The sequence below is a fragment of the Pavona decussata genome, unplaced genomic scaffold (genome assembly GCF_977016875.1).
Source record: "Pavona decussata unplaced genomic scaffold, jaPavDecu1.1 SCAFFOLD_211, whole genome shotgun sequence".
Taxonomy (NCBI): Eukaryota; Metazoa; Cnidaria; class Anthozoa; order Scleractinia; family Agariciidae; genus Pavona; species Pavona decussata.
Window position 1 is genome coordinate 700001 of NW_028145616.1, and position 20000 is coordinate 720000.

At 41.2% G+C, this 20000-nt stretch overlaps 1 protein-coding gene, 1 long non-coding RNA gene and 2 pseudogenes across 2 annotated transcripts in view; 2 read left to right on the forward strand and 2 right to left on the reverse strand.

Moving 5' to 3' along the window:
- The window catches only part of LOC146460537 (uncharacterized), a 222867-nt gene that overhangs the window by 137019 nt on the left and 65848 nt on the right, over positions 1-20000 (reverse strand). The window lies entirely within an intron of this gene.
- Positions 10900-20000, reverse strand: part of LOC146460542 (uncharacterized) — a 27064-nt gene continuing 17963 nt past the window's right edge. Inside the window, exon 3 of the long non-coding RNA XR_014857616.1 lies at positions 10900-11346. This is a non-coding gene — a long non-coding RNA (uncharacterized LOC146460542). The remainder of the gene's footprint in view (positions 11347-20000) is intronic.
- LOC146460543 (uncharacterized) lies at positions 14546-15870 on the forward strand (annotated as a pseudogene).
- LOC146460544 (uncharacterized) lies at positions 18399-19525 on the forward strand (annotated as a pseudogene).

The window sequence follows — 20000 nt, forward strand, 5'->3', positions numbered from 1 at the left end:
AAAACAAGTTAAAAAGAAAATTTGACTTCTGTTTCTCTTCGCGTAATTCTGTGTTTCTTCACGGAACCCTAGACGAGACCTTGGCGCCTTAAAATATTGGCCCTTTGCCCGGAACACCCTAAGCGAGATCAAATTCCACAATTTACACCCCTAAGCGAGACGACGAGCACCCCCGTCTGTTTCATATGGGAGTCCCCCCCCCCCCCCGGGCTTTTTTGCGATTGTCTGCCATTGTTTGCGATCTGCGATCGTCTGCGATTATATGGAAACCAGCCTTAAGTGGGTTTAGTCTGCAAAATTGGTTCAAAACCCTGCATGGCTTACGGCGTTTCGTAACAACTTTAAGATCAATGGCTTAAAACAAAGTATTGAGACGGTAAATACATACGGCCAACACTTTGAAAATAGACAAGCTGAGTTATTTCAAACAACGCGTGTTCGGGCAGACAAAACACAAATTAACATGCTACTATATTCTGCTTGCAAAATAAATATGACCGCATTAGTTTGTCTCCAGGATTTGCTGTTAGCAGCTTGTGGGAAAATTGGACCTCAAAACGAATACTCTGGCAGAGGAAAGCCAAGCAAGGATATATTGCTCCAAAAAGGAAAGAAACGTTCAATAATCAATAGAAGTCATCGTTACAAAGTTTCAGGAACAAAACCCGCAGCCTCAGTGGTTCTGAGTCGCTGTAAGAGTGATTCTGAAAGATGCTCAGTACTGCCAGTGTAGCGTGTCATGATTTACCAACAAAGAAGCTAGATTACAGATTGGAAAAGCCAGTTTTCATGGCCGTTTTTCCCGTTTTTTCAAACCCAAAGAAAACTGATACACAGCTTAATTAAACGGGCAGTATCATGGGAGATCGATGGGAGATATCATGATTTTTGGCCAAAACTCACAAAATATAAATTTTGAACACTGTGTTAATTAATTTCTCAATCGCTAATTTAAAGTAATGTTAATAGTGATTCTAAGACGAAAGGTTGAACCAAAATATCGTACAACCGGCGATTTTCAGTGCGTCACAACAGCGAAATTTGAAAACGTCCGCCAGACGTTTTCAAATTTGAACCCCTCTCTATCTTGGTCATCTGCTGGCCAAAATATCCGTGGGCAGTTTCTTTGCATTCTGATAGTCTTTAAATGGAATTTTGTCGTTACACCTTGGCTGCTATCAACCGAATAGCGTTTTCCCGATTTTTAATGTGTTACTAAATATAGCGTGATACTGTCCCTTTAACAGAACAATGCCCGGCCCGGAAACCTTCACTTCTCTTCAAATATTTCAGTTTCCTACTCGGAGACTAAAGAGCGTAGGGTGTACGGCAGACACAAAACGCCCTTTCGAAAGGTTTGCAAAGGAGAGCCACCTTTTTGCGTTAAGTCTCGCAAAAGATGGTCAATTGGACCCTTTTAATCGTGTACAGACGGTTCAACGTTTTTTGATCAACAAATATTTCGACTGCTATTTGGTCAATGCTTAACAGTCAATGCTTAACAGTAAATGCCCTTATTTACGCCATGGGTGGTGATGCAGAAGACATCATGGCCAGTTTTGTCTTCGCAGATGAGTCAGATGCACACAAATATGATGCTGTGAAAGCAAAATTCAACAGTCATTTTGTCGCGAAGAAAAACGTAATCTACGAGCGAGCAAAATTTAATCAACGGGCACAGGGTCAAGATGAGTCGGTGGAAAATTTCATCACTGCCCTTCATAGTCTGGCCGAATTCTGCGAGTATGGATCATTGAAGGATGAGATGATTCGTGACCGCTTAGTTGTCGGACTTAGGAACGAGAAACTCAGCGAAAAACTGCAGATTGACGCAAGTTTAACGCTAGAAAAAGCCGTTCAACAAGCCAGACAAAGTGAGTCTGTCAAAAAGCAGCAGGGAGTGATAAGATCAAGCCACATTCCGTCAAGCAATGTTGAAACCCTGGAAGAAAAACAAGCAAAATCAGGAAGGCCTCGAGGGTCACATAAACCGAAACAACCCAGCAAGTCAAGCGGAGATGGAAACAACAGCAAGTTTAAAAGACGGACTACCGGATGTGAAAGGTGTGGAAACCCTAAAAATCACAACAGGCAGTCGTGCCCTGCAAAAGATGCGAAGTGTCACAAGTGCTCAAAACAAGGCCATTTCGCCAAATGGTGCCACGCGAGCGTACCACCGAGTAAAGTCTATGAAGTTGAAGCAGCCGAGAGCTCTAGCTCAGATTCAGACATCTTTCTTGGCGAAGTCGTATCCAAGCAAGAGAAACCATGGACAGCTGACGCGACAATCAACAGCCATCGCGTGACATTCAAACTAGACTGCGGTGCAGATGTCACAGTACTTCCCAGCAAGATTTTCACCGAAATAACTGACAAACCGATCCTGTTGAAAACGTCCAAGAAGCTGTATGGCCCTTGCCGGTACGAGCTCAAGTGTAAAGGAGAGTTTGAAGCCTCTTTGAAGTATGAAAACAAGTCATGCAAGGAGCAGATTTATGTCCTGGATAATCTGGATCGCCCACTACTTGGCCGCACAGCCTGTCACAAGCTTGGAATTATCAAGAAAATAGACGACGTCGTTTCACCTGAGAGAAGCCCAGATCGCATGAAGAAGACACACCCAAACCTCTTCAAAGGACTTGGCTGTATGCCAGGCGAATATGAGATCAAGCTTAGCGACGGAGCCAAACCGTTCAACCTTACTACGCCCCGCAGAATTCCAATACCACTGCTGGACAATGTGAAAGCCGAAATAAAGCGTATGGAAGACATGGAAGTCATCGAGCGGGTGGATCAACCCACAGAATGGTGTTCTCCAGTGGTAGTCGTTCCCAAGAAAAATGGAAAAGTACGGATATGCGGAGACTTTATCCAGCTTAACAAAGCAGTTCAACGAGAGAACCATCCCATGCCCACCACAGAGCAGACACTCGCCAAACTCACAGGTGCCAAGATCGTGTCAAAACTGGACGCGAACTCTGGGTTTTGGCAGAGGAAACTCAGCCCCAAGTCTAAGCTGCTTACTACCTTCATTACGCCCTGGGGACGGTACTGCTACAAACGACTCCCGTTCGGAATCTCATCCGCCCCAGAACACTTCCAGAAAACCATGCAGCACATCGTGGCTGGACTGGAAGGAGTGGAATGTCAAATGGATGACATCCTAGTGTTCGGAAACTCTTATGAACAGCACGACGAGCGTTTAGAAGCAGTCTTACGACGCCTTGAAGAGCATGGAGTAACCCTCAACCTCGAGAAATGTGAATTTGCCAAGGAAAACGTTGAGTTCCTGGGTCACGTGATCGGCAAAGACGGGATTCAAGCTGACCCTTCGAAAGTTGAAGCGATCAAGCGGATGAAGGCCCCATCTGATGTCTCAGACTTGAGAAGATTTCTAGGAATGGTCAACCAAATGGGCAAGTACCTACCCAACTTAGCTCAGACCAGTAAACCCCTAAGAGAACTGCTTACCAAAGATAGCGCTTGGCTCTGGGACACAGCACAGAAGGAAGCGTTCGAAGAGATCAAGAGACAGCTGATTTCAACCCCAGTTCTGGCGATTTACGACCCACAGTTGGAGACGACAGTTTCAGCAGACGCCTCGTCATATGGAATTGGAGCTGTGTTGACCCAAAAGCAGTCAGAGGGTTACTGGAAACCAGTGGCGTTCATCTCACGAGCCTTGACAAGCACTGAGCAAAGATACGCCCAAATTGAGAAAGAGGCACTAGCTACTACATGGGCGTGCGAGAGATTGGCCGATTACTTAGTTGGCAAAACGTTTCACGTCGAAACAGACCACAAACCTCTCGTACCGCTACTAGGATCAAAGAATCTTGACGAGATGCCGCCAAGAATTCAGAGATTGAGAATGCGACTCCTGCGATTCCACTTTACAATCTCCCATGTTCCGGGTAAAAACCTGGTAACTGCCGATGCGTTGTCACGAGCACCTTTACAGCCAACGCCTAGCCACGCGAAAGAAGAAGAGATTGACCTCTATGTTGACAGTGTTCTGCTTCAACTACCCGCCACGGACAAGCGTCTTGAAAAGATCTCTGCTAAGCAGCAAGAAGATCCGGTGTGTAAGAAGCTTCTTGAATACTGCGAAGATGGTTGGCCTGATTTCCACAAGATCCCAAGTTCACTGAGTCCGTACTTGAGCTCAAGAGGCGAGATTTCCCAAGTACGTGGACTACTCCTCAAGGGCTCTAGACTCATTATCCCCTCAAGTATGCGCCTGGAGATCCTAGAACAAATTCACGAAGGACATCAAGGAATTGTCAAGTGTCGACGACGAGCCAAGGACTCAGTCTGGTGGCCTGGGTTGAGCAATCAAGATATGGTCACGAGCTGCCGAAAATGCATCGAGTATAGGAAGCCAAACCGAGAACCGATGATACCGACAGCAGTTCCTGAAAGACCATGGCAGATTCTGGGTACTGACCTGTTCAGCCTGAACGGACGAGCCTACCTGGTAGTGGTGGACTACTTCTCACGCTACGTAGAAGTCTCACTTCTGACGGCGTCTCAGAAGTCTAGCGACACCATCCGTGCACTTAAATCCATCTTTGCAAGACACGGAGTCCCTGAGATCCTGAGATCTGATAACGGACCGCAGTTTGCTTCAACTGAGTTTGACCAGTTTTCAAAGGATTACTCCTTCACGCACATCACTTCAAGCCCGAAGTTGCCTCAGGCCAATGGAGAAGCTGAGCGTGCAGTGCAAACGGTGAAGAATACACTAAAGAAGGGAAAAGATCCAGCCAAAGCTCTGATGTCATACAGAGCAACACCATTGGAGAACGGATACAGCCCAGCAGAAATGCTCTTTGGCAGAAAGATCCGAACAACTGTTCCGGTGTTCCCTGACCAACTGAAACCATCATGGCTTGACCTAGAGAAAGTCCGGACGCATGAACAAGAAGGCAAACTAACCCAAACAAGCCGTTACAATTCAAGCCATCGATGCACTGAACTTCCCAAATTAAGTACTGGAGACCGCGTATGGGTTACCGACCAGAAGACACCAGCAATGGTCACAGAGAAAGCCCCAACGCCAAGATCTTACATGGTTGAAACTGAAGCTGGCAGTTCGATCCGACGTAATCGTCGACATCTCGTTGCCATGCCAGAAAGTACTATCAAGGACACTCCCTTAAAACGAGTGGAAAGTTCACCAACCAAACCTTTGGATGTGAGTCCACAAAAGATGACCTCATCAGATGTTAAAACCTCAAGATCTGGACGAGTCATTAAACCCCCAGATAGACTCGACCTATAGACTATGAACATGGACATGACGGAACTTTGAAAAGAATAGGACCTGTCGTAAATCATGATTAAGATTTTCATCCAATGGACTAAAATAGACTGGTTGATTTAGAACCTCTTTTAGATTGAGGTTACTTTGATGTCATTTGTTTTGTGTTAACATTTTGATGTTATTTTATACTCGAAAGGGGAGATGTTATGTAACGCAATCTAGCATACCATAGATTCCTCTAGAATGTTCCACTTAAGAGCCTCTCACATGTTTGTAATGCAGAGATCAATGACACAGATTAGTTGATTAAACTACTTGAATGGAATACATGTTTTGCTGCATGTTCTTAACTTGCCGCTCAGTTAGAGAACACAACATATCATGCCAAGTTAAATGCTAACGTTGAAAAAAGCTATTCAACAAGTTGAACTGAAATTGTGTAGGGTTCTACTCCGTTCAACGACGGCAGCATTCAACGTGTTGAACGACAAAGGTCTAAAGTTTCTGGGAAGGAGAAGCAAAAAAAAAAAAAAACACGGATGAGCGGAAGAGATGACAGTCATTGCTGTGAAATTGTATTGCACGGCGCCTTTCAACCATGATAAAAGTATATGAAAGGCCGTTTGCTTCTTTGACTTCACCTTTGAAGCGTTTGTAAGGTTTAGTTCAAATGTTTCCCACATTTGACTTCACCCTTGACAAGAATCAGTGGAATAGCAACCTATGCTATGTCTCTACTGAAAAGGCGTGTATAATTGTATTATGCTATATTATAATCAGAAAAATTAAGAGTAACGCTGTTCGACGTTTCTTATAAAATGCTTTAACAAGCAACTGACCATCCGATATATTATAATCACATTTTTTATTATCACAAGATGATACTACTGTAACCGTGGCAGGTGAAAGATGGGATTTGACAGACGACCAGTGTAAGAGCGTAGGGTGGGAGGTTGGGGTGGGGTGGGGTGGGGAGAGGGAATTTTGTAGAGAACAACCCTGCGTGAAGAGTAGAAACTGAGGGAGTGAATGGGTTCGAGTGGGATTGGCACTAAGCTACGGAGGGGCCAAACACGCTAAAGTCACATATAAGCATGCGTGAAAAATCACTAGCAACTTTGACATGTCACTTTGCAATACAAGCAGAATTACTTCACGCCAGACAAACTATTGAAACAGACTATAAAGTTGCAGAATGCTTCTAATGGTGACAGGCACAGCAAGGGCTACAGGGCTCACTCATCCCAGTTTAAATATTCTATGGAGTAGCATTTTTGAAGTTAACATGACTCTCGTATATAAGATTCGCTAAATAAGCGTATATAACGGTTTAGCAGTGCTGATATTTGACTTTACCTTCGACGCGCATCAAAGGCAAAGACTGTGAACTTGTGTTCGTATTTCACGCTTGTCAAAAGTGTAAGTAAAGAGGTTTGACGCAGATATCAAGACACGAAGATTACTGCATACATGTTGCTCACCGAATACGCGGGAAGGACAAAACTATTTTCTTGCCCAATCAGGAGGCAGTGCTGGCTGGGCTGTTTGGAACTGGTCAGTAAGCAGTCCGTCCTCTTACTTTTCTACGCCTAATTTTTCCCGCCTATTTTCACTTTTCCAAGCCCGCACTATCTTCCTCTTGGTTTCGAAGGATGTTGGATTCAAAGAATGGTTAACATTATAGGCTATCAGCTGAGATAACTCTTAGACTTTGTTCAGGGGAACAAAGAAGCTGTTTTTAATGTCAAAATCCTAGACAGATACAAGAACGGTAAATTTTATTTCCAAAGCAAGATTATTTTCACCCAATCGTCACAAAAGGATGATCTTCAATTGAGAATTAACATTCATTTGCTTTTTCATTTTTTTTTTCTTTATTTTTTGCCTGCTATCTAGAACCTAAATTAGCCAGGGAGCTAACAAGACAACCTAATGGTTTATTTAGCTTCCTTGCTTTGCACATTAATTTAACTAATAATTAATTTTATTTATATAACACCACTAAAAGATTGTAAGAATCAACATGTAAATAGAAAAAAAGCACAAATAAACATTATTATTATTATTATTATTATTATTATTATTATTATTATTATTATTATTATTATTATCACGTTTTTCATCCAATGGTGGCGTCCAAATTGTCTCCGATTCATGTCAAAGGTGTGTCAAGGATATTAACGATCTTCCCTTTTCTTAATCTTTCTCCTTTGACAAATTTCACCACTAAATGGTAGATTTGCTAAATTTTAAGGCGCCGCAGAAGTTGCGTTAGGCTGTACACCGAGCCTTACGGATAGTAGGATATACTTATTAATAACGGTTTCTCGTCGCGACGAACAATTAGCTATGTAGACGAAGAGTGTTTTACACGTAATGAAAAGCACATTAGCTAATTCAAGTAAAAGAAACATTATTTTGTGGAGAACGTACTAATTTACAGTTGTGCCGTGAAATTACTTTGCAATCATCCAAAAAAAAATTGTTGCTACGACAAGTGACAAGGTGCAGTAAGCTGCTGGGTGGTTAAAAGAAAACGTCAGGTTTTTCGCAAACAAACAATCTAAAAAAAGAGCAAGGCTGATTTCACGGTCAGGGAAGTATATTTTCCAATATTTCGAAGGCCACGGCCTTTCTTCTTCAGGGTATGTTTGAGACTGACCCTGTGGCAAGATACGTTACAATTTTAAACAGCTACAATAGATACCTGAAAAAAGGCTAAAGCTACATAAACAAAAACGTTACAATTTGAAATTTGAAAATACAACTGGTAAATAGGTATAAGCTAACGTTACAACGTGGTAGACGAAAACAAAATACGTAACAATGAGTTAATTACATAACGTAGGAAGATGAAAGACGGGAAAAATGTTCATGTCTCATCTCTCTTATTAAGACCTAAGGGTTCAATAGTTTGACCTCTGTCGATGAGGTATGCCTCTCTAGCTTTGTGTACACTGTCACGATTAGATTTGATGAGTTCGAGAGGAATTAGTAGCATGTCAGAAGCGTTATGGTCGTTAGAGAGAAAATGTTCTGAAACTGTGGTGGGTTTGGAACTGTTTGTTTGTTTGTCGACTGGTCTACGGTGTTCGTTAAAACGGTCTTTAAGTCGTCGTTTTGTTTCTCCTATGTATTGTTTGTGGCAGCGGTTGCAGTGTACCATGTAAATAACGTTTTTAGAGTTACAGTCTATATGATGAGTAATATGTCTAGTTTCGCCGGTAGAATGAAATGTGTAGCTGGTACGTCCGTCTGTTATGTAGTTGCAAGTTAAACAGTTGTCTCCACATCGAAAAGATCCATAGGGTAGGTTGTTTTGTGTGGGATTACGTAGTTTGGTGCTAACTAGTAAATCACTCAGGTTGTTGGTCCGTCGGAAGGCAACAAGAGGTGCGGCTTTGAAAACGTTAGCGCAGCGGGGAGATGAAGATAGGATGTTGAAGTGTTTGTGAATAATGGATGATACAGAACGAAGGGCTGGATTGTATGTGACGACAAGGGGTACTCGTATAGGTTGGTTGGTGTCGGAGGTGCCTTTCGTAGCTATAGCGTCGGAACCGGTGGGATGCCGTTAACACGTCCTATTTCTTGGTTGAGGAATGAAAGATTGTATCCCCGTTTGTTGAGATAGGTTCTGAGTTCGTTTGTTCGGAGTTTAAAAGTTTCGTCAGAAGAACAAATACGTCGAAGTCTGAGAGCTAAGCTGAATGGAATGGCTCTCTTAGTGTGTCTAGGATGACATGAAGATTGTAACAAGTATTGATGTTTGTCAGTAGGCTTAGTGTAAAGGTCGGTAGTGATAGTGCCGTTATAGAGAGACACACTGACGTCCAGAAAGGGTATAGATGTGAGAGAATAATTGGATGTAAATTTAAAAGTGGGGTGAATGTTATTGAGATAAGTAGTGAAGGTTTGGAGGTCGTCGAGAGAGTGTGTCCATATCATGAAGATGTCGTCTATGAAGCGCCACCATATGTATGGTTGAAATGGAGCATGTAGTAATGCGTGCGTCTCAAATTTGGCAAGAAACAAATTGGCGTAAGAAGGAGCCATTCTGGTTCCCATAGCAGTTCCGTGAGTCTTTAGATAGTGTTTGTCGTTGAACGTAAAATTGTTCATGGTAAGGATCATGCGTATGAGGTCACATAAAGTTTCGGAACTTATGGTAGAGGGGTTGCGGTTACGTGTTTCGAGGAAGTGTCGACACGCGTTGATGCCTTCGTTATGAGGTATGTTGGTGTAGAGAGAAGAAACGTCCAGAGTGACAAGAATGGCGTTATTGGGTAATTGTCCGAGTTGTTGGAGTTTGTTAAGGAAGTATGTAGTGTCTTTTATGAAGGATTGTGTAGTCTGTACCAGAGGTTTGAGGTGATAGTCTACAAACTGAGAGATGCGTTCTGTAGGGTGAGAGTTACTGGAAACAATGGGACGTCCGGGGTTACCTTCTTTGTGTATTTTGGGTAGTATGTCAAATCGTCCGGGTTTGGAATCAGTCAGTATTAAAAAAACGTTTAGTGTGATCGTCAATAATCTTGTCACGGTGCATGCGTTTCTTGCATTGTATTTGAAGGAGTTTAATCATTTCGCGAGATGTTCTTGTCAGTAATTTTGTCCATCGACGCTGTAACTGTTCACAGGATGATGATTCAAACGTTGGTCTACATTTGATAATTAAGCCTTTGGGAATGATCTTGCCGACATCTTCATGCTATGCGATTCCGATTACTAGTAATCGGAAGGTCTTAGGTTCGACTCCTGATAGGAGCACTCGGATTTTTTTCCGAGTATGCCTGTGTCACTTTCTAAAAATAATACATCATTCTCATTCATTCACCAGGCTGGAAATATACCATCACTTTTATTTCACAGTTTATCACTGGTTTTCGCAAACAGTTTGGTTGCGTAGATAACTGCGAATCTTTCCCTCTAAGTTAATCTTTCATCCGCAGTACATAATTATACATCTTACACATAATATGTGTAACATGCTTTATATTCATATTCATTCATTCTTCACCGGTATATTATGATATTATGAACTCAGAACAAGAGCATGCAGCTCCCAGTAGGCTTGATAGCGCAGTTGGTAGAGCACTGCATACGTATCGCAGAGGTCATGGGTTCAAACCCCGTAAAAATGTGTGAATTTTTTTTCAGGTTCCTCGCAAACAGTTTTGTTACATAGATAACTGCGAGAACCTTTTCTTCTATTTAAACATTTTTAGTTGATACAATTAAAAATTTACATTAGTGTTGACTGTTATTGATGCATTTATAGCCATTTCAGAAGTCTTAAGTTTAAATATTTTTGGGGGGAGCATGCCCAGAACCCCTAGTTGTCTCTGCGCCCCACCCCTCTCCCCACCCACACACACACACACACACACTCCAAAACCACTCCGCGGGCCCTATCCTCAGCAACAACTAGTCAATAGAAAAAAGGTCAAATATGAACTTCGTAGTCAACAACATCACTTTTGGTCAAATGGCATTTTTTTACCGTGTGTGAAATCCCTATGCTTTAGAATTCCAAACTAAGCCTTAATTTCCTTGTAACGGGAAGGGAGAAAAAACGGGACGGGAAAAACCAACACCCAACAAGGAAATTTTTCATGTAAATCTTTCAATCATTCAATAACAACATGTATTTAGTTTTGTTTGTCTACTCGGTATATATTTTCCGTTCCGTTTTCTTTATTATTGTCACGTCGTAATTAGCTGTATATTTACTTTTCTTATCAAGCTGTAATTAGTTAAATGCTCTACATGTATATTTATTGTCACGTTGTAATTAGCTATATTGTTCCTCTTGTATTTGTACCACACCATCTAACACCATCTGTACTCAGAGAAGGATGAAGTTTCATCCGAAACATGCTTACTATAAAAAAGTCGTAACTTTCATAAAAGTTATTTTCTGCCTGCTGGCTCCACGGAAATTTATGTTTTACTTATTTAGAGGTTCCCTTTTTAATCACATCATGTAAAAACGTATGTAATTATGTAAATAAGCCAAGTAAAATTAGCCAGGGCTTGAATTATGCCTTCTCCGCTGCTTTGCTGGTACAGTCTTTTATCTGAAAAAAAAAAAAAAAAAAAGAGTTTATTCTGGTTAGGTTTGGCAATGCTGTACAGCCCTCTCAAAATTTTGTGTAGTAGGGAAAAAGACCAAAAAAGTCCAGAGTCCAAAGGGGTTTTGAGTGAAGTTAATGTGAAATAAGTGGGAAATCGTCATCTGTGGGGCGCCGGAAAAATGTTGGCTGGCAAAACAATTTGAGAGTGCTGTTTATGAGTTGTTGATACAAAGATACTTAGACAAGAGAAAATGAAGCAAAACTGACTGACAATGTGATATTGTACTTCAAAACTAAATGAGCATGACTGGTTAATATAACTGGATTGTAATCATTTAATGGAAATGAAAGGTACATGTATTGCTGCTTATTCTGATCCTACTGCAACTGTCCTTGTGTATCTGTCTTGGCGGCATCTTGTTAAAATACAGTGAATTCCCTATGAAGAACCCCCTCTAATAAGCCCCCAGTTTGTACATGTAGGTAAGATTATTTCATACACTCGACTCCCACCAACCCAACCAACTATGATGGAAAACTGAAAAGAGGCAGTTCAAAACTAGGTGTAACAATTTTCAAAACATCAGTCTGTTTGTCCACAAAAAATATGGTCTTCAAAAGCATGCATATATATTATTGTGCTACGGAAACTTCATTTATTACAATGTCTTTGTGATGCAAAGCTTATTAGTCCTGTTTTATTAGTTGTGGTGTGGTGCATGGAAGATTTCACAAAAGGTAACTGTAACTGAAGTTCTGTTTAAAACTTACACACTGTGGGATTTAAAAAAATTAAAGCCACCCTCTCCCTCGCCCACCCCGTGTTCTTGGGACCTGAAAATAAATACCTGACCCCTAATGCCCCCCCTCCCCACTCCCAATATTGAACAATAGAAACAGAAGCGTTTGTCGAAATAACAAATGCCCACAAGTCTTTTTGGCTGAAGGTGGGTCTTAAGATTTGTCTTTAACATGTTTAATTGTTGCTATGTTGACCTATAAACCCTAGCCCTAACCCAAACCTATAAAGTCTAAAAAAAATCTATAACTTGTTCACCAATAATTAGGCAACTGCTTGAAACCATTACTGTTGCTAAAGAGCACTGATGCATTAAATTGTAAGTGCTGGAAAGTATTGGAAACTAATGCACCAGGCACCTAACATGTAAATCACAACGATTAACTACATGTACTGTAGAACATATTTAGAGAAATTTGGATTTGAAGACCAAATCATTCACTGATGGCCTTTTTCCAGCAAGCCCTTCATTTGTGACGTAAGCTTAGAGTTCTTAACTCAAAACACCAGTTACAATGTAGCGGTTTTGCAACATCCTTTCATTCCTTTCTTACATGTGGCTGAGGATTAGCATAACTAAAGAGGCTAGTGCAGCAACAAGCTGCACAAAATATTTTTAAAATATTCTTGAAAGAAACAACTTGTGATCTGTTCTAGCGCATTTTGGAAACAAAAATGCGAAAACTTGAAAAACATTAGCCTAATATTTTTCAAGTTTCAATCCAAACCGGCCTACCCTGTCTCTGGCCAGAGGCACTAATCGACAGTTTTATTGTACTGGGGTGATAATTTTTAACAAACTTGACAATTATTTTGTTGTTTCTGCTAACAGTCAAACATTTTTGGGTTTTGAAATAACAGCAAATTTTCGTGATACTTCCTCTTTAACTTAAGCAGTTTTCATCTGCATCTATACTTTCACCTTTTCACATCCACATGTATCTTATGAATTCACAGAATGACCATCAATAGCGTCCTAACACAATAACTGTGATACACAGTGTATAAGTGTTTGAAGTCTGACACAGTTAAACTGTGTCAAAACAGTATCCTAAAGTGTGACACCACAAATATAGTATATTCGGAAAGAGCATGATGAAAAACGCCTACTTACCAAAAATCAGCATCTAATTGCAATTTAGGGGCGACATATAATTATAAGCTCTGTTATGCCCCAATGACTCCATACAAATCCTTCTAATTTTGTCTCGGTTCCTAACTAACAAATCCCGTAACTTCATAAATTTAGTTTTTGTGACGACATCAAAAATGAGTCGGTAAGCCTATACAGTACATTGTTTATAAAAATTAATAAGACTTTGTATAGGATTTTGTGAATTTCTTGGTGAGATATTCCAAAACAAATCGAATTTTTTGGGAAAGTTGAAACTATTCTATATTTTCCTGATAAGAATGAAAACAAAGTGTAGTTTTTGATGAGAATTATCCCATTCCCCATATTGGGTAAGATTATCAGAGGCAACCCATTAATGGTTTTGAAATTGAAATTTCAAGTTAAAATATTTTTTTGGTTACTAAAAATTATTATATGGGTTAGAATGAGAATTGGCTCATGGGGTAAGTCTCTGCAGTTACCATAATTATGCCAATGAAGAAAAATTTAGGCCCCCTATGGTCTGACGTCTCCTACATGTATGCGACAACCTCCTGTTTAAGCGACCACTTAGTCTTGACATTTTGGGTGAACACTTACGGGAGGTTCTTGAAATGGTATAATCAAATCAGATAATTAGAACAATAATGACCTAAAAAAAGGGCTTGAGCAGACTGCCTTTTAGCACAAGATTACTGTTGTCTTAAACAAAACTATGAAATTCTTACTGTACTTGAATCTACATGTATGGTTACTTGTGTGTTGTCTGACGTAGGTTTGCATTGCGTTCAATATACGATGTTGCAGCCACACGTTATTATCAGTCAAGTGGTCACTTACAAAAGGTTGAAAACTAAAGAATTAATGCCAAACTTTCTGCTCTAAAAATGGTTGCGGTCGCTTTAGCTTACATGTTCAAGAGGTTCCAGCTAAAGTGCTTTGACTTGTAAACTTTTGGTATTTTAGAAAACTGATTGCTTGCAAGAGGTGGTCGCAAAGGGAGGTTCGACTGTAGTTCTATCACATGACTACTAGAGCGGGAGATCCCATGAGATAGCGCAGCGCACACGCAAGATCATTGCATAGCTTGCATCAACAGCGAGATCACGTCTGGACCATTGTCGTTGGAATTTCGCTTGAAAATATTGCTTAGTCTTATGCAGTAAGACTCACATAAGCATACAGTGAGTCAACGTAGTTGACCCCATTTTAATCTAACTGTTTACGTGTTGTCACTACTCGCACTTCAACGTAGTTGAAGTCAGACGGTTTCCCGCCCAAACTTGAGTATGGCGGACGCGGACAGCCCAAGTGAAGACGAACTTTTGAGGTTAGAAAGCACACCGGTCGCTACATCTACAGGCTCTATGTTCGCCGCTCTTCCCCAAGAGATGAAAAAGATGAATGAGAATATCTTGGCCAAAAGTGAGCCCGCTGAATTTAGCGGCGGCTCCCCTAAGAGAGGGAAAACAATGTCACGGAGTCACTCGACGAACGAGTAGCCGAGCTAACAGCTAGCGGGTCATCAGAACCAAATGTTTTGGCTGATATCGCTCGCGATCTAGATGCCAGTGAGAAAACTGGCCCGGTTGCCAGCGAGGGTCTGGCAGGTATCGTAAACTCTCTTTTGAAAGAGAAGTTGCCGGACGAGAAGATCCAATCGAAGATTGATCTTTACCCTCGACCACAAAACATGACAGGCCTCAGAACGCCACGTGTAAATCACCTAATATGAAACCAAATATCCGCTACGTCGAGGACAAACGACTCCAGGACCCAAAAATCGCAGAATGCGTTGGTGGGGGCGCAGTCGCCATGATGAAAGCAACAGACCTAGTCCTTAATCTGCATTGAAGGACAACAAGGATTTGTTCAAGTTCATGACTGATGCCATTGCGCTCACACTTCAAGGTCACCACGATTTTAACACCGCCCGACCGCGAGCGATGAAGAATGACCTTAATAAAGACTATGCTGCATTATGCAGTAGCTCACCGGTCAACCAGACCTACGAGTATCTATTCAGAGACCTCTCCAAGTTGGCAAAAGACATCATCACAGATGTCAACCGACTCACTAAAAAAGTGCGTCCCTCAGCCCCGTTAAGTGTTGTTGTTGTTGTTGTTGTTGCCCCACGGGCTAGTCACAGCCGTGATAGAAATAATCGTCTTGGCGGTAGAAAAATCTACGGACACCACAGCAACAACCGCTATGCTCCCTATCGGGAGAGAAACGATTTTTTATCCAAAGGCCAACCTCCTCGGAAAAAAGAGGGGACCATAAACAAACAGTAAACATTGGAGTAAGCTCACATGATAATGTTGAATTTTTACCCGACCTTACGACCTTTCACGCAGGCAATCTGAGAGAGTGTTTGCTCAGTTGGCGTAAAATTACAATTGATATAAACATATTAGACTATGTATCTGCTGTAAAAATTTCTTTTGAAGAAAGCCTTGTGCCCTGTCAATCACATTACAGGCCGAGTGTCTTTAATGCTCAAGAAGAGCTTATAGTTCAACAGGAAATTAAAACCCTTCTAGAAAAAGGAGTAAACAAATTTAACGCTCACATCATGAACCTATTGAATACATATCTACAATTTTTCTTAGACCCAAACCTCATGGGTCTTTTCGAGTGATCCCGTCAACCTTACAGAGTTTAATAAGTCAGCGGAGCACCATCATTTTAAAATGGACACTCTTGACACAGTTACAAAAATGATTGAACCAGGTTGTTATATGGCATCGGTGGATCTAAAGGATGCCTATTACACCGTACCCATACAGAAAGACCACCAAAATGTTTTGAAATTTGAATTTAAGGGTTGCCTTTAGAAATATACTTGCCTCCCTAATGGCCTCTCGAGTGCTCCACGCAATTTTACAAAGATTCTTAAGCCAGTTATTTCAACACTACACAACCAGGGCCATATGAGCATGGGTTATATTGATGACTCCTATAAATTTGCAAGGTGAAACCGGGGATGAATGCAAGCTTAACATTGTTAGCACTGTGAACCTGTTCACCGAACTAGGTTTTTACATTCAACCCAACAAATCAGTATTTATCCCTACTCAAACACTGAAATTCCTTGGTCTTATTCTCAATTCAGTAAAAATGACAATCTCACCAACACCAGAAAAAATAGATAGATTGTCAAAGCTTGCCGCCAGAGGGTACAGAAGGCCACACTGCTAATTTTAGACGTAGCCAGGGCAATTGGCCTCATCGTCGCCTTGTTCCCTGGGGCAGAGTATGGACCTCTCCACTTCAGAGGACTTGAACACGATAAAACAAATGAACTTGCAGCTAATGCAGGGGATTTTAATATGCCAATGGAATTGTCTGAGGCATCAATTGAACAGGAACTGCTTTGGTGGATTACATATACACCACGGGTCCAGAAGCACATCTGCTACCCTACACCCTCAATGATTATACAGGCAGATGCTTCCAAAAAGGGATGGGGAGCAGTTTTTCATGGAAGAAAGATTGGGGGGAGGTGGACCCCATCGGAGGCTTTAAAGGGACAGTATCACGCTATTTTTAGTAACACATAGAAAATCGGAAAGATGCTATTCGGTTGATAGCAGCCAAGATATAATGACAAAAGTCCATTAAAAGACTATCAGAATGCAAAGAAACTATCCAAGGATATTTTCGCCGGCAGATAACCAAGATAGAAAGGGGTTCAAATTTGAAAACGTCTGGCAGACGTTTTCAAATTTCGCTGTTGTAACGCACTAAAAATCGCTGGTTGTACTATATTTTGGTTCAACGTTTCGTCTTAGAATCACTATTGATATTTCTTTAAATTAGCGATTGAGTAATTAATTAACTCAGTGTTCAAAGTTTAAATTTAGTGAATTTTGGCCGAAAATCATGATATCTCCCATCGATCTCCCATGATACTGCCCCTTTAAGGCACATCAATCTGTTAGAACTGCAGGCTGCATTTTTTGGCCTAAAATCCTTTGCAGATCATACTAGGGGAATACATATTCAGCTGCAGTTAGACAACACAACGGCAGTCGCCTTTGTTAATAACATGGGGGGTTCTAAATCTCTTGAGTTGGACCAACTAGCTAACGACCTGTGAGAATGGTCAATTTCTCGGGAGATATGGGTCTCTGCCGCGTCTATATTCCTGAAATATCAAATATCGATGCAGATGAACAGTCGCGCAATTTCAATGATGAGCACGAGTGGGCTTTGAACGCTGGAGCTCTCCAGGAAATCATTGCAGAATACCCTGACCTTACAACAGATTTGATTGCCACAAGGCTCAATCATAAGTTTGACACCTACTGTTCCTGGAAACCAGACCCAGGGTGCTCTGTTGTAGATGCCTTTTCACAAAATGGGCATCCTTTTCATTTTTTATGCATTTCCACCTTTCAACCTGATCCCACGATACCTCCAAAAAATCAACAAGGACAAGGCAACAGGAATTCTCATTGACCCGTTATGGCCAAGCCAACCATGGTTCCCATTTTTTCTTCAGCATGTTTACAAAACCTATGGATCCTGAACCCAGCCAAGAACCTCCTTCAACACCCAGGACATCTGAAACCCCAGCCTCTGTGGAGAAAACTGAAATTGATGGTATGTCCGGTCTCAGGAATTCCTTCACAAACTACAACATTTCTGGGCACGTTGCCACAGGGCACCCACACAAACGGTGTGGTGACTGTTTACAAAATTTAAAGGATTTCTATGGAAATATTATAACGTTCGTATTATAGCCAAATGTTACGGAAAATGTTCATCTGAAAAGTCACAATAAATGTAAACTTACCTCAATCGTTGTGCTTTGTCGTTCTTTTGCCTGAAAACGGCGAATTTAGGCGATTTTGAAGGTTTTGCTGTTGTTGTTTACCTGAGCGTTATATAGAGAGAAAAGCGCTTAGGTAAACGACGAAAGCAAAACCTTCAAAATCGCCTAAATTCGCCGTTTTCAGGCAAAAGAACGACAACGCACAACGATTGAGGTAGGTTTACATTTATTGTGACTTTCCAGATGAACATTTCCCGTAACATTTGGCTATAATACGAACCTTATAATATTTCCATAGAAATCCTTTAAATTTTGTAAACAGTCGCCAGTCACACCGTTAGTGTGGGCTCCCTGTGACGTTGTCTACATCCTCATGGCATCCTGATGCTCCAGTACAAGACCTACATTGAACAGTGGCTCAAGTTTTGTGGTGAAAGGAAAATTAATTGCTATTCCCCACAAATGGGCGAAGCTTTAGATTTCCTGGCGGGCTTATATGACAAACACCTTAGCTACTCCACACTGAACACTGCCCGATCAGCTCTCTCGTCAATTTTACACATGAATACCTGCAGCAAGTTTGGTTCCCACCCACGTACAGTACGATTTATGAAAGGGGTTTTGAAAAACGAACACCTCATCCTTGGTACAACAAAATATGGGATGTTTCACTGGTCCTAAATTACTTGACCACCTTGGACCTGGTAGAGAAGTTGACATTGAACGATCTGACGCTTAAGCTGCTTATGTTACTCCTACTGATCACAGGACAAAGAGGACAATCGATACACTTGTTTAATATTACCACTATGCATCTTAGTGATACATCTTGTGTCTTCAACCTGACTAGCCACACCAAAACAAGCAAACCAGGAAAACCAGCATCAGCTATCACTATCCAGGCTTTCAAACAGGACTGTCACATATGTCCCATTAAAACACTGAAAGAATACTTCAAACGTACACACACTATCAGAGGTGATGAACACCAGTCACGAGTTTATAAGTTTTGTTAAACCGCATAAATCAGTATCGAGAGACACAATCTCTAGATGGGCTAAAATAGTGCTGCAAAGATCGGGTATCGACACTGAGCTGTTTACAAGCCACAGCACAAGAGCAGCCAGTGTTTCCAAAGCTGAGCAGAAGGATGTGCCTTTCGATGAAATTTTATCCCAGGCTGGCTGGAGTACTGCTGATACATTCCGGAAATTCTATGACAAACCCATCATGTCAAGTAATGACAGTATGGCATCTGCTAGATATTGAGACATTAGACTTGCAAAGTCTCTTGTTATCCCATGTATTATTCCCTATAGGTTCGGGTTACAATTCATGAAAAAATTTTCTTTGGTTACTGTTCCATTGTGATGCTACATGTAGAAGCACATAACAGATAACTTGGTGTAGTAAATGTTTACATCTTACTATACACCTCCAGTTTCTTCATTTGCATGTGGGTGCTCAAAGGCTTTAGAGTCTCATGGGATCTCCCGCTCTGGTAGGCATGTGATAGAATAATTTATTGGAAGATTAAACGAGACTTACATGTACCTGTAAGTTTTTATTGGAAGATTAAACGAGACTTACCTGTAAGTTGAAGTTTGATTGAGATTCTATCACATGATGGACAGAGCGAGGGGATCACATGCCCACCCTTTCTATTCTCCCTCCCTATAGGAGTTATATGCAAATATTTCACTTATTGGAACATACTTGCTGTTCCTCTGTGGGGTAAGCTGGGGTTTCTTCCCTTCTCACACCCACACCTTTTAAGAATGATCTTGCGCGTGCGCTATGCTACATGGATCTCATGTGATCTCCTTGCTCTGTCCATCATGTGATAGAATCTCAATCAAACTTCAACTTACAGGTAAGTCTCGTTTAATCTTCCAATTAGCCTACTAAAACTTTAATGAAAAGTACTGACATTGGTTTTGCTTTTCTCCTTTCTTTCTGTGGTG